A 23,924-nucleotide genomic window follows, 5' to 3' on the forward strand; every position below is an offset into this window, starting at 1 on the left:
TTTGGAAAGCATAAAAGGCAAAAGATAAGTAAGTAAACTTAAAAGGTGGGTATCGGTCCTCATTCGTACTACCACCAATTTTATGGAAAATTAAATTTTATTTTTTCATTTATCCTATTGATCGGGGAGTAATAAGTGGAGCAGAAGCCTAGTTCAACAACGTTTTTCTCCAATTCACGTTTCTTGATTTTGGTTGTCTTAAAAAATTCTTCCATCATATTTTCCCTATTCCATCCTTGAGATATCGCTTATAGGTTATGAAAAATTACTACTAGAGTCCAGTTTTACTACTAGTCATTTTCCTTTCCTGTAACAAAGTTGTAGTCAAGAGGGGAATAACTTATTCACTTTGATCTAATGAAGTAGGGTCATTTTATCCCAACAGAGAGTAGTTTATATTACCTGCAAAGTAAAAATAACTCAAAGGCTAACGTATTAGATTTCATTAGTAATAAGCAACACAAGATGATAAGGCAGGAAGTAAACACATAAGGTTGTTTCTTATCTCATCCGAATTGATCCATGGAGTAATGATGACTCATGTATTTTAGTGAACAGTATTTTTCTTATGGATAAATAAAATTTATTAGGAAGGTTTATCTCTTCTTCTTTCTGACCTTATTTCTTCTTTCAAGAAAGTGGAGGACAACAAAATTTTTGAAGGTAGGGGCCGGTCCAAAAGGCTGCCTACATATCTCACAGAGGAAAAATCATGCCCTGTGTAGTTCAAATTCAATAAATAGGTTAACTTTGGTGATATTTCTTTTGGCCACAACAATCTTCTTAGGCATTATCTTTTTTCGCCTTTAGCATATCTTCTTTTTGGTCTAACTTCACCAATCTTCTTTGAGTAATTCTCCTATTGCTCTTTTTGGTCCTTCCTATAATGGCTTCTTCTGAGTCCAAAGTCAATCTTACAAAGTTAATGTGTCACGACCCAAGGCTACACCTAGTCATGACAACGGTGCTTACGGTCACAAGTGATCACAAGCTAGCCCATGAGTTGTTACCTGCTGTGAGCACTGAGTGAACTGATAAATAAAGACACGTACAAAAAACAACTGATAATGCCACAAGGTTTTAATTACTGAAAACACGAATAAATCATCAATCTGAACGTCTAAAAACATCTGCAAAAATACTTAAATCCAACTGATAACACTGATAAACTAACTGGTTGTCTAAAAATTCTCTAACTGATTGACTGATTGTGGAGTTGATGAGACAAACCCCCAACTAACTTTGACTGAATGAAAATACTAAACTACTGAGATAAACTGAAATAAATCAATTATGTATTAGATAGATGATGACTCACCACAACTGTTGTTGCTGATAAGCTGAACTATCTAAGCACTATTGAGAAACTAAGCATCTGATCCTATGATATAATACATCATAGCGCAAAGAAAAATATAAGGCCAATACATTAAATGTACTATATATGAGATAAGGTTAGGATGAAATGCATGGGTTAACTGTATATGCAATAATAACTAGCTAAAGAGAATGAGATAACTGAGTGTGCATTCATGAAAACCAAAATATTGAGATACAAGACCAAGCATATAATGTTTCCTGAAATAATTTGTAAAACTGAAATACTGAAATCTGATAACTGAATAACTGAAAGTCTGTATACTATGGCCAAGCAAAACTGAACTGAATTTTGTACTAAATACTGAACTTAAATTGTAGGAGGTATAATATAATCAACATGCCCCAATATGAGCAAATTGGGGTCTAACCTGTAACCGCAGTTGAAAGGGTGTCAGTACCATTCCACGGGTACTAATAATGGTTATGAGTCACCCTCATCTGGCAGGTGAAAACTTTATCAACCCACAACTTCTAGGTTGATATCTCTAACCTACGCTGGCTACATAGTTTTGGAACCAAGGGACCGCTGTTAAAAGTCACACCCTCTACTAGTAGGTGAGCCCCCATCCCTAGATTCACTCGGTGCTAAATTCTACTCCTAACTGAACTGACACTAATTACTGGACTGAACTAAGTTTAACTGAACAAACAACTGATCTTAATAACTGATTGAATGATAAAGCTCATCGTTTATTTGAGACTATTCTAAAAATACTAAAACTATGTAAACAACTAAGTTTTAGGTATTCATGACCACCAACATTGAATGGAAATAACAATAAAGACATATAACAACTTTGAAACCAAAGTAGGGGATCATTGTTAAAAAAACCAACTCTTAGGCATTTCATTAAACATATGAAAAGCATAAACTTAAGCACGGGAATGGGTAAAGCATGCAAAAATAACATAGTTACAGTACCAAAATCATGAATTAGAGATTCAACATGAAAATATCATCATTCAAACTTGTAAGGGCTATTTCAACGAAAAACACTTGTAAACCTCATGTATAATCGAAATTCATAAAAGCTTCATGGAGATAACTCATTTGAAACATGTAAATTCATGATTTAAAACATAAAAATAGGTTCTTGAACTCCATGGGTGAAAAGGGACTATGTATGAATATCACACATATCTTAACGACTGATTTCTAGAAGGTTTCTTCAATTGGAAAATTGAATTCCTTGATTTCTTATGAAAATGGCTTGAATATTGTTCTTGGGAATGGAGGAGGGTTTTTGAGCTGCTTATTGATTACTTAGGTTTGAGAGAGGAGTTAATATGCTTAATGCTTCATCAAAATGTTTTGAAGTAATTATGGATGGTTTAGGGGTGTGAAATGACTTCAACACCCTTGATTTAAGTCAAAACGAAGTATTCTTGGAACTGCGCAATAACCTAGGCGACGCCCAGAAAATCACCCAAGCCATGGTGGTCGATGAATTTCCAATCACCTAGCCCTGGGCTAGGCGACGCCTAGCCAACTGCACACCCATTCTAGTAGCCTTAGGCGATTGTTAGGCAACGCACACCCCTTTACATGGCCATACTTTTCGCTCGGGTATCAGATTAAGGCAAAATTGGTATCGTTGGAAAGCTAATTGGATTACCTATAATATAGTAGCTCTTATTCTACCAAATTCCACATATACATAAAGTTATACTCATTCAAATCTGATCCTTGTGGAATCGAACATAAAAAAATTGGCCGAATCAAAGGCTCTTAGCTCACGTTGCTCTAAGAGACTCTTATGAACATCTTTCCCACCTTATAATATCTCTTCACACAAGGTTACTGATAATGAAATGTGGATTTAAGTATGAATCATAGGACTGGAGTTTACACACGTAGAAATGAACATTCGATTTCTAGCTTAAAAACATACGGGGTGTTACAACATGCTATGAAATGCAACAATTTAATTTCGCAAAATTTAAACACATAGGAACATAAATAGTTTAAACACTACAATAATTATTCAAATAAGCTAATTCAAATATTTGGTTAGAACCTAGTTAAATTCTCCAGCAGAGTCGCCATTTCTATTTTGCGGAGAAATGACTTCCAAATTTTTCACAAATTCAAATACTTTTAAAAAAGTTTTTAAACTTAAGAATAGAGTCACCACTTAATTTATTTAGGAAAATCAAGAAAACCTTTGAAATTACATAAATGATCCAAAACAGAAAAATCATTTAAGTTTGAAGATTTTGAGTAAGCGGTTTCTATTAATACTCTTGAAAGGTTGTTAAGGCACCAAGAGTATCTGCTAATTTGCGGTTATCTAGACTATTTGAAAACGATTCTTTGACTAACTTGGAAAAAGAAGTTATAAGAAAATATTTGCGTAAAATCAATTTTTGGGCAACTTAGTAGGGTATTTAACTAGTTCTAAGAAAGACAATATCAAATAGCACAAAAAGGAAAAGGGGAGAATTATAAGACTTAGGCTTGTAAGCCAAATTCCTGTCCTAATCTAATTGTGCTTTTGACCCACCTGCACCTGTCCTAAACTATTCATATGGGCTTTTAGACCATCTTTACCTATCCTAATTAGGGTTGTTTATCGGGAGGATCGGACGAATAAATATTCTTAATGGTTTGGCTTATCGAATATTGGTTTTTAAATATACTAATACACTAGCCAACCAATAAGATAATTGGTTGGTTCAGTTTAGATTAGTAATTATCGAACTGTTAACGGGTGGTGTATTGAATCAACCATTTAACAAATATTAACCAAAATATACTTCAAGTATATATATATTTATATATTAGAAGTGAAAACTAGCCTAATATAGTCCAAACTCTAGACTAACGAGCTAGTAGATTAGTAAAAAATTCAACTGGCAAATCGTATCAAGTCCAATATCTATGATGCCTGTGAACTAGATAATAAAACATGTAGCACTCTTATCATAATCGAAAGTTCAATATAGAGACTAAAACAACTTGTTTTGATTTAATCTTTAAGGAGCGACATTTTATTTTGATCAATTTTAAGGAGTGGTAGAATATTAAATGGAGCTTTAGGGTTAATAATAGGTACTTTAAATTACATAGCAAATGGTAAAAATTAATTATAATAGTTCTTAACGTATTAACAGTTTACCCAATAAGAAAATTGAGTAATCCACCCCCACACCGATAAATCATTAGCTTTAAAATTTTAATCCTTTTCTCAGTCATTAATCTGATATCCCACTATCAATAAGTCAATTTAGCGGTTGGTTTATCAGTTGCAGTTTGGTTTTGACTAAGCCTAGTCGTAATTTAGATCTTTGGACTTTTGGCCCACAACCCGCTTCACCTGTATTAATTTACAACTTTAGCTTTGGAGTCTATATGAATGAACAAATAGATAAATAAATAAATAAATAATAAAATAATAATAAAAACAAGACTTTTCAAGTCTCTTAGCGACCTCACCTATGGGTCTTGACCCATTTTTATTCTTCTTCTTCCATCTTTTTGCACCCGAAAGCCATATAGTCGACCATGGATTTAAACTTCGAACTTGACTCGAAGAGGTGGGCCTCATTGACCTATTACGAAATGCAAGAGGAAAGGATCCATTTGGACTCCAAAACAAATTCATGCAGAGAAAAATAAATTAAAAAAAAAGAATTAATATGTATTCAAAAATTCTACACTTAATAGATAAATGATGAGATGGTAAAATAGTATTTTCAAGCATAAGAAGTAATTTTGTAAATTGCTAGGCCATAAACATAACGCACCATGATATGCCTTTCAAAAATAACACCAAATTTAGAGATATAGGAAACTCACTACTTCAAATTGAGAAACAATTTCACAAACCCTTAACAATAGTAACCTTTCCTTTTCGACATAATGGAAAAAACTTTACATATTAAAAGTAAATATATCCACCAATAACGAATTTAAACAAAGCATGATCACACATTTTAATCAAGCAAGGATCGAAACTTTATCCATCTAATTTTAAAAAGGCGAAATAAATAACAGTAACTATTTTTTCAACATAAAGGAAACAACTTTTCACACAAAAACAAACATATCTGCCAATAATAAATTAAATAAGGCATGAGTACGTCTTTTAAGCAAAGATAAAAACTTTATCCATAATAATCAAAGAATAAAGCCAAAAGGCAGAATAATCACTATTAACTATTCTTTTCAACATAAAGAAAACAACTTTACATGCTAAAAATAAATATATCCGCCAACAATGAATTTAAACAAGACATGAGTACGTTTTTAAAAGCAAAGATCAAAACTTTATCCATAATAATCAAGAAATAAGGTCAAAAAGCGAAACAATCAATATTAACTATTTTTTTCAACATAAAAGAAAAAACTTTACATGGGTCAACAATGAATTTAAACAAGACATGAGTATGTCTTTTAAGCAAAGATCGAAACTTTATCCATAATAATCAAAGAATAAGGCTAAAGAAACACATTCAACCATGGTTAGCTCATTTTTATACCATGAACATAAAAATAGCCATAGTATTGATACAACAACATCTTATGGCCTTCAAGACCATCTACAACAAATAATCCCAACAAATAAAATTACAACTACGAACTATAAAGAAGGAGATAAAGCAGAAAATGATAACAAAACTAAAAAGGGAAAGGTGTGTCTACCTTTTTCGGAGTAGCAAAATGGGATTTCAAGCTTTCTTTGGAGTAGGGGTATGCATTGGTCGGTTCAATTCGATTTTATATATTATCAATTTGGTTGATCGGTTTTTGGTTTTTAAATATGCTAAACCAATAACCAAACCAATAAGATTTTTTTATCGGCTTTCAGTTTATCAATTTTCAGTCCTTAATGGTTCGGTTTTTGGTTTAACCGATAAGAAAATACTCATAAAATAGAAATAGTAATAACTAACATGAAAAAAATCGAATCTTAGTTACAACCAAAAATCCTACATGATGTTTCCAATTTACAAGAATCTTCAAGTTTGAACTAAATGTTGTTAGGAGAGATCAAGAGTTTGTATAATTGAAATAATAGGTTTGTTAATTGGTAAAAATTAAAGAGAAATTAAGAGAAATATATAATAAGTCATATATATATATATATATATATATATATATATATATATATATATATATATATATATTTTCTTATTGGGTTATCGTTTTACCCAATAACCCAATAATTTTTTTTTATAAAATTATGAAAAAACCGTTAACCTAATAATATTTTTATTGGTTTGATTTATCGGTTGGTTCGATTTTTGTACACCCCTACTTTGGAGTCTTGATCACCACCGTAAAATAATCTTTCGAGAATCCTGATTAGACTACCGATTGAAAATTTTTAGACTACCGATTGAAAATTTTTACTAAGAAAAAAATTTAACTCTTTGCTTAAAAAATTGTCCATTCTTTGAGCCTTTGAGACTTTCTCCTTCTACCAAAATAGTGGTAGTATTTATTGAAAAGAATGTAGATTCAATTCTATTCATCCATCAATATGGGAGAAAGAGTTTGGGGGTGTTTTGGGAATTTGAAATTGAGGATAAGGTGAGGTGAAATTGTACAATCTAGTACAAATTTTGAATTTCAAAAAATGGAAAAAGGACAAGGTTGAGGGGAAATTGTACAATCTTGTACAAATTTAAAATTCAAAATTTGAATTTCAAAAATAACAATAAAAAAAGAATAAGGTTGAGGTGGAATTCTACAATCTAATACAAATTTTGAATTTCAAAATTTAAATTACAAAAACGAAAAAAGAATAAGGTTGAGGTGGAATTGTACAATCTAGTTCAAATTTTGAAATTCAAATAGAAAAGAGGATAATGTTGAAGTGAATTGTATAATTTAGTACAAATTTGAAATTCAAAAATCAAAAAGGGATAAGGTTGGGTAGATTTAGGTCATTTTTTGAGATTATTTAAAATATAACCCCAATTGAGATTTTAAATTTAGCAAAATTTATTTAATTTTGACCAAATTGAAAATCAATTGGCAGATTGCATTGAAATCATGGCCAATTTGATTTCAATTATGGTCAAATATAATAGATTGACTAAATTAAATTGAAATTCGATACGAATTAATACTTTCTTTAATTCCGATATTCTTGATTAGATAAATCAAATAAATATTTCTCAAAATAAATTATTTTTGAGACTAAATCATATTTAAATCAACATTTCATCCATTTGAATTAATTTTCAAGATACGCTTTGATTAAAATTCGATATTCCGTAAAATAAATATTTAAGTAACAAAATTATATAATTTCATATAATTAAATACGATGATATATAATCGCTACTTAAAATAACAAAATTACTCAGATAAATACTTTGAAAAGCTTTTTATTCGGATAAAATAAGTATTGTAATTTTATTTGAAAATCAAAGAAAATCGAAACTGAACTTAGTTGTGGAGGGCAAAAATTAGGTTCAATTGAGTGAAATAAAATATAACCTTGATTTGCCTCTTCCCATATTTCCTTTTCCACTTATAGAGTTCGTTGAATGTAAGGGAAAAATAAATTAAAGTATTATATGATAAAGATATTCATGATTTCATTTAAATACATTAAATTAAAAAAAGGAGTTGATTGGGAAACAAAATGAAGGAGTGATGAATATTCATCTAATAATATAAGAGGCATATATGAAAAATAAAATGAAGGAGTGATGAATATTCATCTAATACTATAAGAGGCATATATGAAAAATATGATGAAATCAACGAGTCACTTAATACTATCAAAAAATCTATTTGTACTAATTATAAAAAAAAAAAATGAGATTCTTTAATAATTAAATCCACATATCACAATTGTATGTTATTAAGCAATTAAAATATTTACATTTCAAGAAGTATCATACAAAAATATATTATAAGATAAAGAATATTCATGACTTCATTTGATTGATTAAATTAAGGAAGCATGTGATGACTGATTAAGAAATAGAGTTGAAAAGTAAATAATTAATTAACAAACAATAGACATAAATAACAAATATATATATTTTGATCTAGAATCATATGAAAATTTCTTTTAAAAGAAAAAAAATAAGGGTGTAGGCCTTGCCCTATTTAATTGGAAAAGAGATATGCACACAAAAAAAGACTATGATGTAGGTAAATAAGTAAATGTTGAGAGATTATTCGTGTCACGATCCAATTTCTCAGGTCATGATGACGCCTATTATAACCCACCAGTAGGCAAGCCAAACCCATAGTTCGGAATGGCTAGTAATGGACTACCCAACTAGATAAAGAAAGGAATGCAGAAAAGATGCAAAAATAGATCAAATATATAATATAGTCCCAAAACCTGATGGTATCAGTACAGGAGTTGCTAATGTAACAAGAGTACAAAGTGAACTACAAATGAATACTCTGATATAACTTATTTCCGAATACAACATAGAGACTAGTCTAATACATAAGAGAGAGATAGGTAATACTATAAACGTCAGGAGCTCACTCTAAGTCTCCGAACCATAGCTGCTCCGCACGATGTATATATCAATGACGATAACCCGTACTATGATCTACAGGATGCAAAATTGTAGTATGAGTACCAAACACGTGGTATTCAGTAGGCAACTGCCGACTGAGCTTCAAAGATAAAGCAGAAATATATAACATAATAACAGAATGGAAAACTATACTCAATTATCCAGCAACCATATAAGACAACCAATGAGATAATAAGGATAACCTATCCTATTCATGTCCATGAGACTTAACATATTAAGTCTAAGAAAGTTGTAAGAATGCACTACCTTAATCCTAGCCATGCTTAGGAATTTAAACGCTACACCATATATCACTGGTCAGTATACAAAGTAGAGACGGAAGAAAGATATATATATATAAGTATACAAAGATAAGGAATGAATATACAATCTGAATCAATGAATAAAAGGAATATACGGTAACACCATAGCTACATATAGCTACGTATGCATAAAAATATATAAGTATATAACCAACGTCTACTCGAAGTACGACCTAGATTATCAAACTATCTATTTAAGACCTCATAATCATAGCAAGAGCTAGAGCTAGAATACTCAGGGTTCTAATCCATATATCAAGTCATCAGATGGTCATGCATAGTAATGTAATCGTAAAATAATAGAGGTTGGAATCATACCTCAAGTCTCGATACCGAATCAATGACCAATCTGTCATAAACTAGCTATAACAATGATCATAATAATGATAATGATAATGACAATGATAATAATAATGTCAATAACAATGCGAGTAACTGGCTATTCTGGATAATCAAATACCTAGTCGTGCCTATGTGTACTCCCACCGCCGTAGGCTCGAAAGGTTCAATCAGCATACAACAACATAAGACATAGTCATCACCCATATCTATGCAACCCTCTCATACGAGCAAATAGATATAGGCGCATACTGGTAATAGGCGATACGCATGCAAGTATGAATGCAACAGAATCCACAATACCATAATACTAAGGTCATAACCATCACTGTCATAACCTTTATCATCATAACCATCCCCAACCTTGATGAGTATATATATATATATATATATATATATATATATATATATATATATATAAATGCCATATATAGGGCTAGAAAGACTCAAACTGGTAGATGTATACATAGGCACATCAATATAATCATCCTTTGGCCTTTTCGGGTATCAATATCATCATCATAACATCTTTTGGCCTTGACGAGTAATATCACATTATCATAATATCCTATGAACTTATCGGGTATTATCATATCATTATAATATGTTCCATCCTTATCGGACATCATCACATCATCATAATATCATTCGGCCTTGTCGGGTATCATCATATCATCATACTATCTAATTCAATGTCAATAATAGAGAGCAAGCCCCACGAGGGATAAAGTAAAGTACAAGCCCCACGAGGGCTAAAGTAAAGAACAATCCCCACGAGGGATGTAAATAAACATAAAAAGAGAAACAAGGTAGAGTATACTTTCATAATTCATCGTTTATCATCAATGTCACATTACCAATAAGCATATATGCATAACATGAATATTATAACTTTCATCAGATTTTATCTGGAATTTATATTATCAATCCAGCATCTTTCTTCATCCCATACCGAAGAGATGTCTATCTGGATATGATAGGTACATGGGCTCAAGTCGTGGCTAAAAGAGTGTAAATCCATAAGTTTGTTGTCTGTAGTGAACTTCGAGACTAAATTATAATAAAAGTGTAGAAAGGATCGAAATCTGTCACGACCAAAATAATTAGTAATATCAAATCATAGATCAAAATTTATCTCGGTTAAGTCTTTAAAACATCATTATTAGCCTCTTTTACATATAAACTATTCTTTAAAACTCGCTTTTATTATTATGAAGAAATCCATTATTAAGATAAAAAATGAGCTTTAATCCTTAGTTAGTGACAATAATAACAATATTATAATCTAATTGAAATCGTATCAATCATCGATGCAACGATCATGAATGCACCAAATCTATGCATGTCATCACCGGTATTCATATAATAGAACCATAAGCATTAATATATCAATAAACTACAATCACATTCTCTACAAGGATAGACACTTTTCGGATGGTCAACTCATATTATAACACGTCTTTGGGCCCAATAATGTGTTCAAAATAATTATAATACCATAATCATGACCTTTGATCCACATACATATCCATAACCCATATCAAAATTATATTCATGCATCATTTCATATTTATAAGTCGTAGTATATTCACGAGGCCTAACATCTTTATAAGCCATAAATCATATTTATAATCATCTCAGAAATAGGAGAAATCTCACCTTTAGGAGGCATAATACATCAAGGAATCATAACTCATAACTACGAGGAATATCATCTCTATAGGTCAATTATCATCTCTAAGAGGAAATAACATTTCTAAAGGCCCAATATCATATCTAAGAGGAATATCATCTTCAAAGGTCATTAATCATATTCTGAGGAAAGTCATCACAATTACCCAGCCATGAAGTAAACTTATTCTAAAGGCTCAATAATCTCAACTAGGCCTAACACATGCAACTAAGTCTACAAGGGCTAACACAAGTCTTGGTCTAAGGTGGGCCGAAAGAACCCACTTTTAATCCTCAATTTTCATATTTAGGCAATTTATAACCCGAATTAGGCTACGGTATCTAGTTCAACTTTTAGATGTCAAGTAATCTATAACCAAACCTAAGTTAGGAGCTTCGTCTTGAAACATAGGCATTTAAGTCAACTACACCTAAATTATGGTTTCAAGATCAGCACAATAGCTAAAATGAGGTTAAATATACTAACCATACATCCAATTCTAAAACGACATCCCAAACCTAGCATTATATCATATCCATTCTACGAATTAGTTCAATCTAGGACGAAGGCAATAGGATTCAAAAAGGGTATTAAGCATTTCAACTTACAGATCAAAACCCTCATCTAATTCCCAAAATTTAGTATTCAAAACTAAGTAATTCTACCCATAATCAAACTTAAATTTCGCATTCATATTCACATGCAATAAATAACACGCATCATCTTATGAAAAAGAGTAGACAGAAGCTTACCTCAAACTCAACCGCAAATCCTTACATCATTCACCAAAATCTCAGCTTTATTTCACAATCCCAAAATGCCATCACACTATCAGAATCGTAATCTACTCATCAATACGAGAATAATGATACCAATATTGCACTATTGTGCTTCGGGTGCAAAAACGACACCAAAAATCCAAGTGGATCCTACTTACGGAAATCATATTTTTGAGGTCAACCCAACGTCCATACATAATCAAGAAATTATAACCCTCGAGAAGTGAGTGAAAATCAAGCCAACTTTGGGCTAAAATCAAGCCCTAAGTGATTTAGGACTTTGGTAAAATAATCAAGAAATTCAAGCATGGAATTAAAGGATTCTTACCTTAAATCCGAAGATATTCATGATAAAAGATGTTAATAAAGCTCCCAACTCACCCCAAAGACTCAATTTGAAGCCATCACACTCTTTTAGGGTTTCTAGGTCTCAAGGATAAGTCAAAAATGGCTAAAACGTGGCCTAAAAGGTCCTTTTTATACTCATCACCAGGTACAGAGATGTTGGTATCTTGATAGGGAGATCGCAATACACCTTGTGCAATCACAGTATCCTCTGCAGCACTAGAAAATCAACTGAAACTTGGAAAAATTTTCAAATTTTTGCTAAGGCCTCGAGATTCATTCGGACTTTAATTTTTGCAAATGAACTACGTAACCACACTAAATTTGACATTTTGAATTCAATGGCGAAGTCAGATTTTCCATCCGAGGTTGTTTTGACCAAATGTGGGCCCTACATCCAAATTTTAAATTTTTTAACTTCCCAATGAATAGGTTGAAATGAGCTCGGGTGCATTGGAACCCGAACCAAAGGTCTACCTAGCCTAAAATCGATATTTTGAAGTTGCTCGCACAGTCGAAATTTGCATTCGATATCGTTACTGAATTTTTGCTCGGTGGCCATTTGAAACCAACGAAGACTTTCAATAAGGAAATTGGCACTAAAAGCCAAACGAATTATCTGGTAACCAAATTGTCAGTCCCAGCAAGTCATAAATGGCTTAGCACGGCTATGAAAAATACCTAACGGCAAAAATAAGCGAAAATATGAAAAATAACCTGAAGGTTCATAACAATTCAAACGGAAGTTTGGGTGGCTAGTTATAAATTTTTTTTATGAAAAAACGATAATGAAAAATAGGAAAATATAAATTGATTTTTGCTTAGACTTTACTCAAAATATTTACCTTAATACTTTCAAAGTGTTTCTCTCAGATTAAAAGATTAACTAAATGTTAAAATAAAATATTTTAAGATATATTATAATAAAAAATATATTATAATTAAGACCACATATATAAAGTCAAAAATTAAAAAGCATATTAAAATTTTTAAAATGTATATTAAACAAAAAAACCTCTTGTAGGTGGTTTTGAAACTCGCCATTCATTATTTCTTTACTTTCTTAAATGTATTTTAAAGTGAGTTAATTATGTAATAATTATGTTAAATAGGTACTTTTTTGGTAATAATATGATCTTTTTATGCTATATAGAGCAATAATCGATACAAAGTTAATCACTAAAAGATAATATTTTAATTTTATTTTAATTAATATAATCTAATATATCAAATTATAATTTAATGTTATTTGCACATCATGCCAGTATTAATTTTCAAAAATTTCGATTCAAGTGGCTGCATAACAACAAGCCACTTGGCAGTTTAAAGACAAAGAACAATAATATTGTAATAAAAATTTTGAATTAAAAGTTAGAGATATTTGTATTTGAAAATATTAGGCTCTTTTTTTTTAGGAAAAGAAAAACATATCATTAGCTTGAAACTAGAACCTAATATTGAAGTGTTCTAAATAAACTCATACAATTCATAAACTTTCTCTTTCAATATTTTAAAATATATTATTTTAACAGCTACACACACATATAAAGAGAGGGAGTTTAATCAAATAAGACATATGTACTTACATTCAGTACCTTCTATTTTAAACATTGAAAGTACTTAATTGTGTCAATTACAAAACTTCTAATTTCAAATTTCAAATTTACTTTTTAGATTCAAAAACTAAGTGTATACAATTTATTTTTTCAATTCAAAAACTTAGCGTATACAAATTATTTTTTCTTTTAAGTTTTCAAACTTTATTCTATTATTCATAATTTTTTCATTGTTTGATTTTCTAATTAATATTGGTAAGTATTTTATTTACGCTTATAATTATATCTTCTTAAATAATTCAATTAAAATCTCTCATACCACTCTCAAAATCACTCACCCCACAAATCTCACATTCACCCTCACCTAGACCCCACCATATCCCCCCGCCCCCACACACACAAAAAAAAACTTTTTCAAAAAAGAAATTCTTACCTCACCCACCCTTATCCAATATTTTTTTTTGTTTTTAATTTTTTTTAAAATTCTTTTTTAATTCCAGCCCACCAATCTATTCTGACACCAATTCTTTTTAAATTTTCTTTTCAGATTGTGATGTTATTTTTTAGCATGATAAATAATATTTTTTTAAAAAGTATAATATCATATTGTAATATTAACAAAGTCTAATTATCATTTTGTTCTATAATGAAATGAATCTGCCCCATTCCCTGGTCTATAATTTTCATAACCAAATCTAAATAAATAATCAAACGAATCATACTGTACTAAAAAAATTGTTTTTCATATTTTTATCTATTAAATCATTCATTATATAAATTTATTAATATTTTAATCACTTGGCTTAATATAGCTAGTAAGTGCTCTTCTTATTAATGCAACAAAATATATTAATTTTTTTTACTTGTGATTTTTTTTAAAAAAAATTATTATATTATTCACAGCTCTTAAATTTGAAATTTATGAAATTACTAAATAATGTTATTAAAATTAATTTAATATATATATGAAAAAAGGGCAGCCCCGTGCACTAAAGTTATCGCTATGCGCGGTGTCCGAGGAAGGGTCCCACCACAATGGTGTATTGTACACAACCTTTCCTTGTATTTATGCCAGAGGCTATTTCCAAGGCTTGAACCCGTGACCTCCTGGTCACATGACAACAACTTTACCAATTACTCCAAGACTCCCCTTCTGTTACTCTAAGGCTCCACTTCGAGATGATGATTCCCTAGGTATTGATTCCATTTCTTATTCTTGTCATGAGGATCTTGAGGCGGAGCATGAACTTAGGGATAATCTCTTATTCAATGATGACATGACTAATGTGAATGATGAATATAATGGCATGTCTTATAATGTTGGAAGTGTAGCCACTCTTGAAGGTTACTAATTGTTTGAAAATTCATTATAGTATGATGACACACTTTTTTATGACGAAAATCTTCTCTTAAAAGATGATAGGACGTTTATTGAAATGGATGATGTTCAAAAGAAAGTTGAGTTTTGTGTTGTAATTATTCCTTCATCTTTATGTGTTTTCATTCTTGATCAAGGACTTAATGTGCTTGAATTAATGAATAAAACTTCTAATGAGAAAATATTAGATGAAGTTGACTTGTATGACACATATATTATTTGATTGTATATGATGATATTCATGCCTTTGAGTGGAATATATTGTGTGAAGATAAGAATGACAATGAGGCATATGGGGGTTTTCTTAACCCATTTTCATGAAATATTTTTCCATTTGACCCCGATAATGAAATGAAATATCGCACTTATGATGTGTTGCTTGATCAAGATGACAAGCGAGTTGTGACTAAAAGAGTCATAGATGTTCAAGACTTCTTGTTACCTTCATAGGGTTAGACAATTGAAGTATCGAATGAGACTCTTAGGAGCATGCTTAATATCATGAATAGAGGGAACACAACTTGTTGGGAGGACCATTGATTTTTTATTGAATTAGTTTCTAATCAATTCCTCAACACCTATAGTGGCATGACTCCATTTTTTAATTTACTTTCTGGGGGAGATTGTCTTGAAAGGAATAATAATGTATACCTAAATGTCATTATTCCATCCTTGGATGTTCCAACTTGGAGTGATTTGCTTGCTAGCTCTCTTGAGCAAGTTGGTACTCTTAAATATGGTAACATCTTAGATGAGGCTCATGTTCTTGTTTCCTTTCTCTATTACATCTTTACATATGATGATACACATTTTTGTATTGGATTTATTTTATATAGAGGTAGGGATTTCTCGGGTTGGTCTATTTATTTTTATGGCCAAACTATGTGGGTCTTATATCTTTGACCCTGGTAATCCTTATGGGTGGTTGAACCAACGGTGACACCACCTCTGATATGATTTTATGACAGAATAGAAAAATAATTGTTAGAATATTTATGGTTTCTTTGTTCCATGATATTTTTCATAATCGGATCCTTTATACGTTGTACAATACATTTTTCTTATTGAACAGAAAGAATTCTTGGTTGTATTTCAAATTTATGCCTCCTTGATATGATGATCTTGGTGTTAACCCTTGTGCTAACCTTCATACTATGAGGATTTCTTGGTTTCTTGTCATTCATGTTTTTGCAAGGTTCGAATTAGAGGACAAATCCTTTTGAAGAAGGGGAAAATGATACGCGTATGATTATCATGAGGAACATTAGAAGGGGCTTCTACAGATGGATGATAGCTTGGAGCCTGGAGGATGCCATAAAGTAACAAATACATAAGGTCATGAGCGATCAAGATGCCATTTGAGCAATCAAAAAGGACCTTGTAGGTTATTTTTCAAATAGCCATTTTGGGCTATTTTTGTAATAGACTATTTATGTAAAATCAATAATTATAAATAGTTGCCTTATCTATTTTTCATCCCGAGACTTGAATGAATTGAAAATTAAACTCCTTTGAGATTGTACGATGGGATTCCTTTAGGGGTCATTTGGTAGAGTTTATTGAAAAGTATAATGCATGCATTAGTTAATGTGTACTACTAGTACCTTGTTTGGTACATCTTTTTGCCTATGTATAACTAATGCAGGGATTAGTTATACACTCTATTGTGTATTGAAGTGTGTATTACTAATACACACCATTTCTTATGTATTAGTAAGACAAATACTTTAAACACATGTATTAACTCATTAAATGACCTTAATATCCCTCAATTTTCCTCTCAAAATATTTCACAATTTCTTTTCCCACCATTTTAATTTGCAAAAGTGAATTTTCTCAAAACATTTCATAATTCCTTTTCCCACCATTTTAATTTTTAACAATGAATAGTTGGTTTAAATAACTCCATCAAATTTTTGCTTTGTTTCGAGAGTCTTTAAAAAGATTAATTTTTTTATTGAGATTATTCCTTAATTTTACATCTTGTATTTTATTTTTGTTTCAACTATGCTAATCCGCCGATGTAACATTTCATACGCGAAGACGAAGGTCTAGTAATTAATCCTAAACCTCTATATATTAGTTCAACAATACTAATTATTTGAAATGACAAAAGAACTTTATTGCGAAAAAAGTGTACAAAATCAAATATGGGTATTTTTGTAAACAAATATTTTTTTTTATAGAAATTATGTAAGATATACTATCTCTAATACATTAAACCAAACAACGTATAAAAAACAATATCAGCATAACTAATACAACCATAACTAATACAAGTATTACTAATGCAAACATTACTAATACACTATACTCTTCATTATTCTTATACACTCTACCAAATGAACCCTTAGTGTAGTCATAGTATTAATGAGATTAGTGATGGGTGGATTCCCATTGTTGATCTAAAAACTTCTTAAACTTGATTTTCACAAGAGTTACTTCTTTGTGGATTCGAATTGATTCTTTATTTTAATTGAAATCAAGTTCTCTTTGTCCCTTGATTTAATTGTTGTTCAATTAAGCCTTTCTTTTCTTCTATTTCTCATCTACATTTTCTTCTAGTTCTCATCTTAATTTCTTATCTATCTTTATTTGGTGTTGTTGGTTTCCGCATTTCTATATCAATTTTAGTCACTCGATTGAGCTCGTTATCACAAGTAGAAAGTCTTACATGCTTTTCCACCTTAATAGTATGATCGATCAATATTATATGATCATTTTTTGATATTTCATTTTGTATGAGTTTTTTATATCTTCTACAATCTACAATTCTACCATTTACTAGTTACTACTAAGACCGTTTTTTTTCCTTTGAAAGGCTTTCAGTGTCTCGTCTCAGCTGTAATTAACTGGGACTAAGTATTGATCGGTTTCGTTCAGCTTTGAAGGTTATCGGTTCAATTTTTTATTTATCGGTTTGTACGCATAAGAAAACTATTAACGAACCGTTAAGATATCATCAATTGATCGATTATTTATTGTTATCAATTCATTTATCGGTTTAACCTTAAAAATTTCACAAAAAAAAAAAAATCTTCATTGAGAATCACTTACAAACAGCATGACATACCAATATGCACAACCCTAGAGTCAAATCTCCTCTCTTGCACTTGGAAATAATTGAAATTACAAACTTATAGTGTTATATGGGGGTGTATTCCTGTTATGATTCCGTATTCAGTGTTTCGTGTTCCGTGTTTCATGTTTATTACGAATCTGTGTGCTTTCCTCTGCTTTATATTCCTGCATTCCTGCTTTACTCTGTTTTATATTCCTTATGGGTGCCGTATCTATGTTATGTCATCTGCTTCTGTGCTGTACTATGTGTTTGTGTGATATCTCGTGACTTGAGCCGGGGGTCTTTCGGAAACAGCCTTTCTACTTCATCAGAGGTAGAGGTATGGACTGCGTACATCTTACCCCCCCAGACCCCACCAAGTGGGAATACACTGGGTTTGTTGTTGTTGTTGTATAGTGTTATAAGAATAACAAACCTGTAAAAGAATCGAGATACACCACTGTTAAAAGAACATGCTATACATCAAACCATTTTAGAGTTTAACAAGCTTGTAAAAGGACTCGACCAAAAAAACAAGTAAAAGTTTCTTTCTCAGGAGATTTAAAATAAACTAGTGACATAAGTTGTAATTTATTAATTTTCTATTGGGTTATCAGTTGATCCATTAAGAAAATTAGACAAATGGAAAACTAAACCGATAACCTATTAAAAAATTTAAAACAGCTACCAAATTGTTAAATTAATAACCTATTACTAATAAGCAAATAATATTAAGGGAAAGGACATGAATAACACTTTGGATGAAACTATTGGCACGAAAATGATCATTGAGTTTTAATTTTATTTTCTAGCCATTTGCTTGCATCTTTATACAATATCGATACAAATTAGACACACACGTATGTATATATATATATATATATATATATATATATATATATATATATATATGGGGTCTTGCTAACATACTAAACCAAGATAGTAAGTTAGCTATGACCCCATTTTTCTTTTCCCTAAAATGCCCTTAGTTTAAAATAATCACTTTATTGATGAGTGTGGGCTTTTTGTCTTCTTACAAGAAAAATTAAATCTGGTTCCTAATTCCCTTATCTCCATTTGTGGCATCGTCTTTTCTCTGGTTTGGTCTCTCCTCTCTTCTCTCCATTTCTTTTAACTTTCTCCATACTGTAAGATCGAGCATAAAGTCAAACTCTACCTTTACATCCTAGTTTTATGAAACAAAAAAGTTCCTTACTTCCGAAGAATATATTATATAGTTTCCATTAGATTTAACGACTCCATTAATATCTTTGCTTTGTCCCTTTCCATTATTATGCTTTTAAGGATTTCTGGGTTTGTAGAGAAAGGAGGAGAGGTTTGGAAGATAGAAAATAACTAAGTTAAATTTAGTTTAATTAGACAGATTATGGTTAGCAAAACATAAAGTTACCTTTTAGTAATTAGAGACTGCCGAAATAGTGATGGGCTAATGTTGAAGTTTAAACTGAGAGGAGAAAAGATGGCAGAGAAGAATCCAACGCGGCAGAAAGAATTGGGGCTTCAAATTTAATTCATCAAAAGACCAAAAAGCCCTCCCTTTTAAATGTGCTTCATTAATCTATTGAGGGCATTTTAGAAAAATGAAAAATGGGGTTATTGCTAACTTACTACCTTCATGTAGTATGTTATCAAGACCCATATATGTATATCTATCTATATATATATATATATATATGCACATTATATTAACAAATGCATATTCTATATAACAATGATATAATTTTTACTCATAAATTTGATACTATGTTTTTATAAAAACTGTATCAGTATCATTATGGTATATGAACTGTATCTTAACTACTTGGGCCAAAATGATCCACATTATAAAATTTGTTTGGACCGACTGAACATGAATGTGTAATGGGTCAGACATGAGCCAATTTGGAAAGGACCAACTCATGTCCTTTTACCATAATTTTTTTTTTTGTGAAAATCATCTTATATATACTTATTAGATTATATATACTTATTAGATTGTTTATTATAAGTTATAGCAACACCTTTTCATAATTATTGAATTAAAGAAATGATTGGAAGTGATAACAACTTTTTAAAAATTAATTTTTATACTAACTAAAAAAATGGTTTTGCATTATTATTAGTCAAATTATCTCCAAATTTTTAGTCTTTAATACTTATCTCTTCTCATTAACTCTTTTGATAATTACTAGTATACATATCCTCATGATACGCGGATAAAGATATTATTTCTAATCTTTTGGAATTATTGTTGTCCGAGCTTGTTAAATCGTATTACCTTAAACAGAATCTAATTATCATATTGTTCCTTAATGAAATAACCCCCCCCCCCCCCCATTCCATAGTCAAAGTTATACACATAGTGACAATGAATCATAAAATATTAAAAACTTTTATATTTCATATTTTATTTATTATGTAACTCACTATTTAAATTTATTATTAACTTGTTAATATTAATTTTTAATAGCTTATCACTTGGCATAATGTAGTTATTAAGTGCTCTTTTGATTAATATGAAAGAGATATATTAATTTTGTTTACTTGTGACTTTTTTATTTTTAAATTTTTATTCTATTATTCACATCTTTTCAATTTAAAATTTATAAATAGTAATATATGTGTTATCTAATTACAACATTATATTCTCAAAATTAGTTCAAAATATTACCCCACCCCACTCCCACTCCCCATCTTTATATTTTTCTTATTGTATTTAATTATTTTCTCTTGTATATTTTGATATCTATGCTCTTGCTTATTTCAAAACATACTATGCTAATTTAAAATTTAAATTACATAAGTTCTTATATTTTGATATCCCTTTAATTCATTATTTATTAAAATTTTAGTTACATTGTATGTATTAGTTAAGATTTGGCCTTTTATAGTTAATAATACTTTTTTATCCAAACAGAAAGTCACACCCTTCAAACATTTTACACTATGATTGTGACTTATATTCTAGTTTTGTCTTGACTTATAGCTATGTTTTATTTATACTTGTAAATAACTTACCAATTTGCTTAATATTCATACATATTGTTTGTTTTAATGTATAAATAAATATATATTTTTATAATTCTTGAAATTTAATTTATTTCTTAAATTTTATGATTCATAATTTTTTCACTGTTTGAATTTATCTATCATACTTTATTTTAAATTATAGCTTTATGTTACTACAAAATATAAATATCGATATAATTTGAGTATTTTTTAAAAAAATTATAATTTTATATTATTATTATTATATATAAATAGAAATATTGGTTGATTTTTTTATCTATTTAAATTTCTTTAATTAATAAGTTTTGTATTACGTGAAATTAGAATTGTGAGGTTTTCTTTTTATGCATAATATAAATAATAAAATGAAATATAGAGTAGATTTTACCAAAAAAAAATATACATAATAGAAGAAGACTCTAATATAATCCAATTTAATTTTTTGGGAGTTCTTATTGTTTAAAATTTACACTAAATTCTTATTTAAACTGGAGATTATTTTATCTCATATTCACTTTTAATTTAATTTTTTAAAAAATTATTACCTTTGTCTCTAGGATTAAAAATAATTCAATATTATATGGAACTTCTCAAAAATGAATGAAAATAAACCACTTGTTATATAATATAAATGATGCGCAAAATTAGTAACAAAAATTTATTCATAAATATAATGGCAAGTGAAATATGGAGAAAATAAATAAATTGAAGTATTTAAATACGTACAAATTTATTTGATAACACCCTAAAAAAAGTAGGTATGTAAATGTAGCATTGTTCCAGAGTCGTCTTTATGCTTAAGAGAAATTTATTGAGATAAAAAGTTGTGACATAATAATATTCATGCACATACAAATATATTTACATTCATTTTTATGAAACTGATCTAGTAAATCTCCTTTATATATTTCGAGTCTCCATTATACTTGTTGATTTCTCAAATATTCATTTGCATTTTTAAATATTTACGTATATCATATTTGTGGAGACTTCAGATTCTTAGATGAATCTGTGACAAAAATAAATATAATATTAATAATAAATAATAATAATAATAATAATAATAATAATTAGAAAATAAATTTAGCATGAAAACATATATTGCAAGTTATTCGAAGAAATTTGATGATGAACATCACCTATAATCTTTTTGTCCATGATAGATACATCTATGATAAAAGATAAATACAATATTAATCATAAATACTGATAAATAGTTAAAAAGCTAAATTAAATATAAACAACATACCTTGATTGCTACTCAGAGAAATCTGATGAACATTACCTATAATTTCTTTATCCATGATAAGAATACTCTATAAAAAAATATAAATATATATTCTTCATAAGTGATTATTGCTAAGAAAAGATAGTTCATTCAATCAAATAAAAGACATTTCATAATCATACTAACAAAAACAAACAACTATAGCAACCACGTCAAAAGTTTATTCCATACTGCTCTTTTGAGTGTATCTTCATTGAAGATATAAACACATTACAAATGTATCATGCTCATTAAAAAATTATAATATCGACATCAACAATAAGTTTTTAACTCACTTTGTTAGATTTTTTTCTAATTTTTTTTTAATAGTACACATAAATATAGGATAATCGAAGAGGTCCTCCGTCTGCAAAAACTTATAAATTAAAAATTACATGAACACAATAAATCAAAATTTATACCAACTTAAATTTAACAAAGAACAAAATGAAGAAAAATAATAAATAATGATTGCACATAGAATACACCAAATTACTGTTGATTGCCTTCAAAATAAATTAACTTCATAATGACTATTATATATATATAACGATATAAAAAGTTGCAATAATTAAATGTTTACATCCAAATGATAATAGTTAGCGACCTACTTTAAAGTTTCAATATGTCTACTCACCTAGGAGGAGAAAAAAAGTAGAGAAAATATGAATAGTAGCAAGAACATATTTTTGTGGAATGATGAATGTTGATGACTTTATATAGATAACGTTTTAAATTTGAAATTTCAAAATTGAAATAGTCAACATATTGATAAACTTAAATTCAAAATAAAAATGAAACTACAATTATCTGATTAGATGAGACATGGATGACATATAACCGATAGGTTTCTCTGCATTTATCTTTTAATTTTTTGGGTTTAAAATTGTCCATTTTTTCCAATTAAAAAGGAAAAAATCAAATTTAAAATTTAAAAATCATTTCTTCTTCTTCTTCTTCTTTTTCTTCTTCTTCTTCTTCTCCTCCTCCTCCTCCTTCTTTTTCTCCTCCTTCTCCTCCTCCTCCTCCTTCTTTTTCTCCTCCTTCTTTTTCTCCTCCTCCTCCTCCTCCTTCTTCTTCCTCTTCTTCTTCTTCTTCTTCTTCTTCTTCTTCTTCTTCTTCTTCTTCTTCCTCTCCTTCTTCTCCTTCTGCTTCTTCTCCTTCTTCTCTTTCTACTCCTTCTGCTTCTTCTTCTTCTCCTGTTTCATCTTCTTCTTCTTCTCCTTCTTCTTCTTCTTCTTCTTCTCCTGCTTCTTCTTCTCCTCCTTCTTCTCCTTCTCCTTCTTCTTCTTCTTCTTCTTCTTCTTCTTCTTCT

Source organism: Capsicum annuum, chromosome 6 (genome assembly GCF_002878395.1).
Source record: "Capsicum annuum cultivar UCD-10X-F1 chromosome 6, UCD10Xv1.1, whole genome shotgun sequence".
NCBI classification, from domain to species: Eukaryota; Viridiplantae; Streptophyta; class Magnoliopsida; order Solanales; family Solanaceae; genus Capsicum; species Capsicum annuum.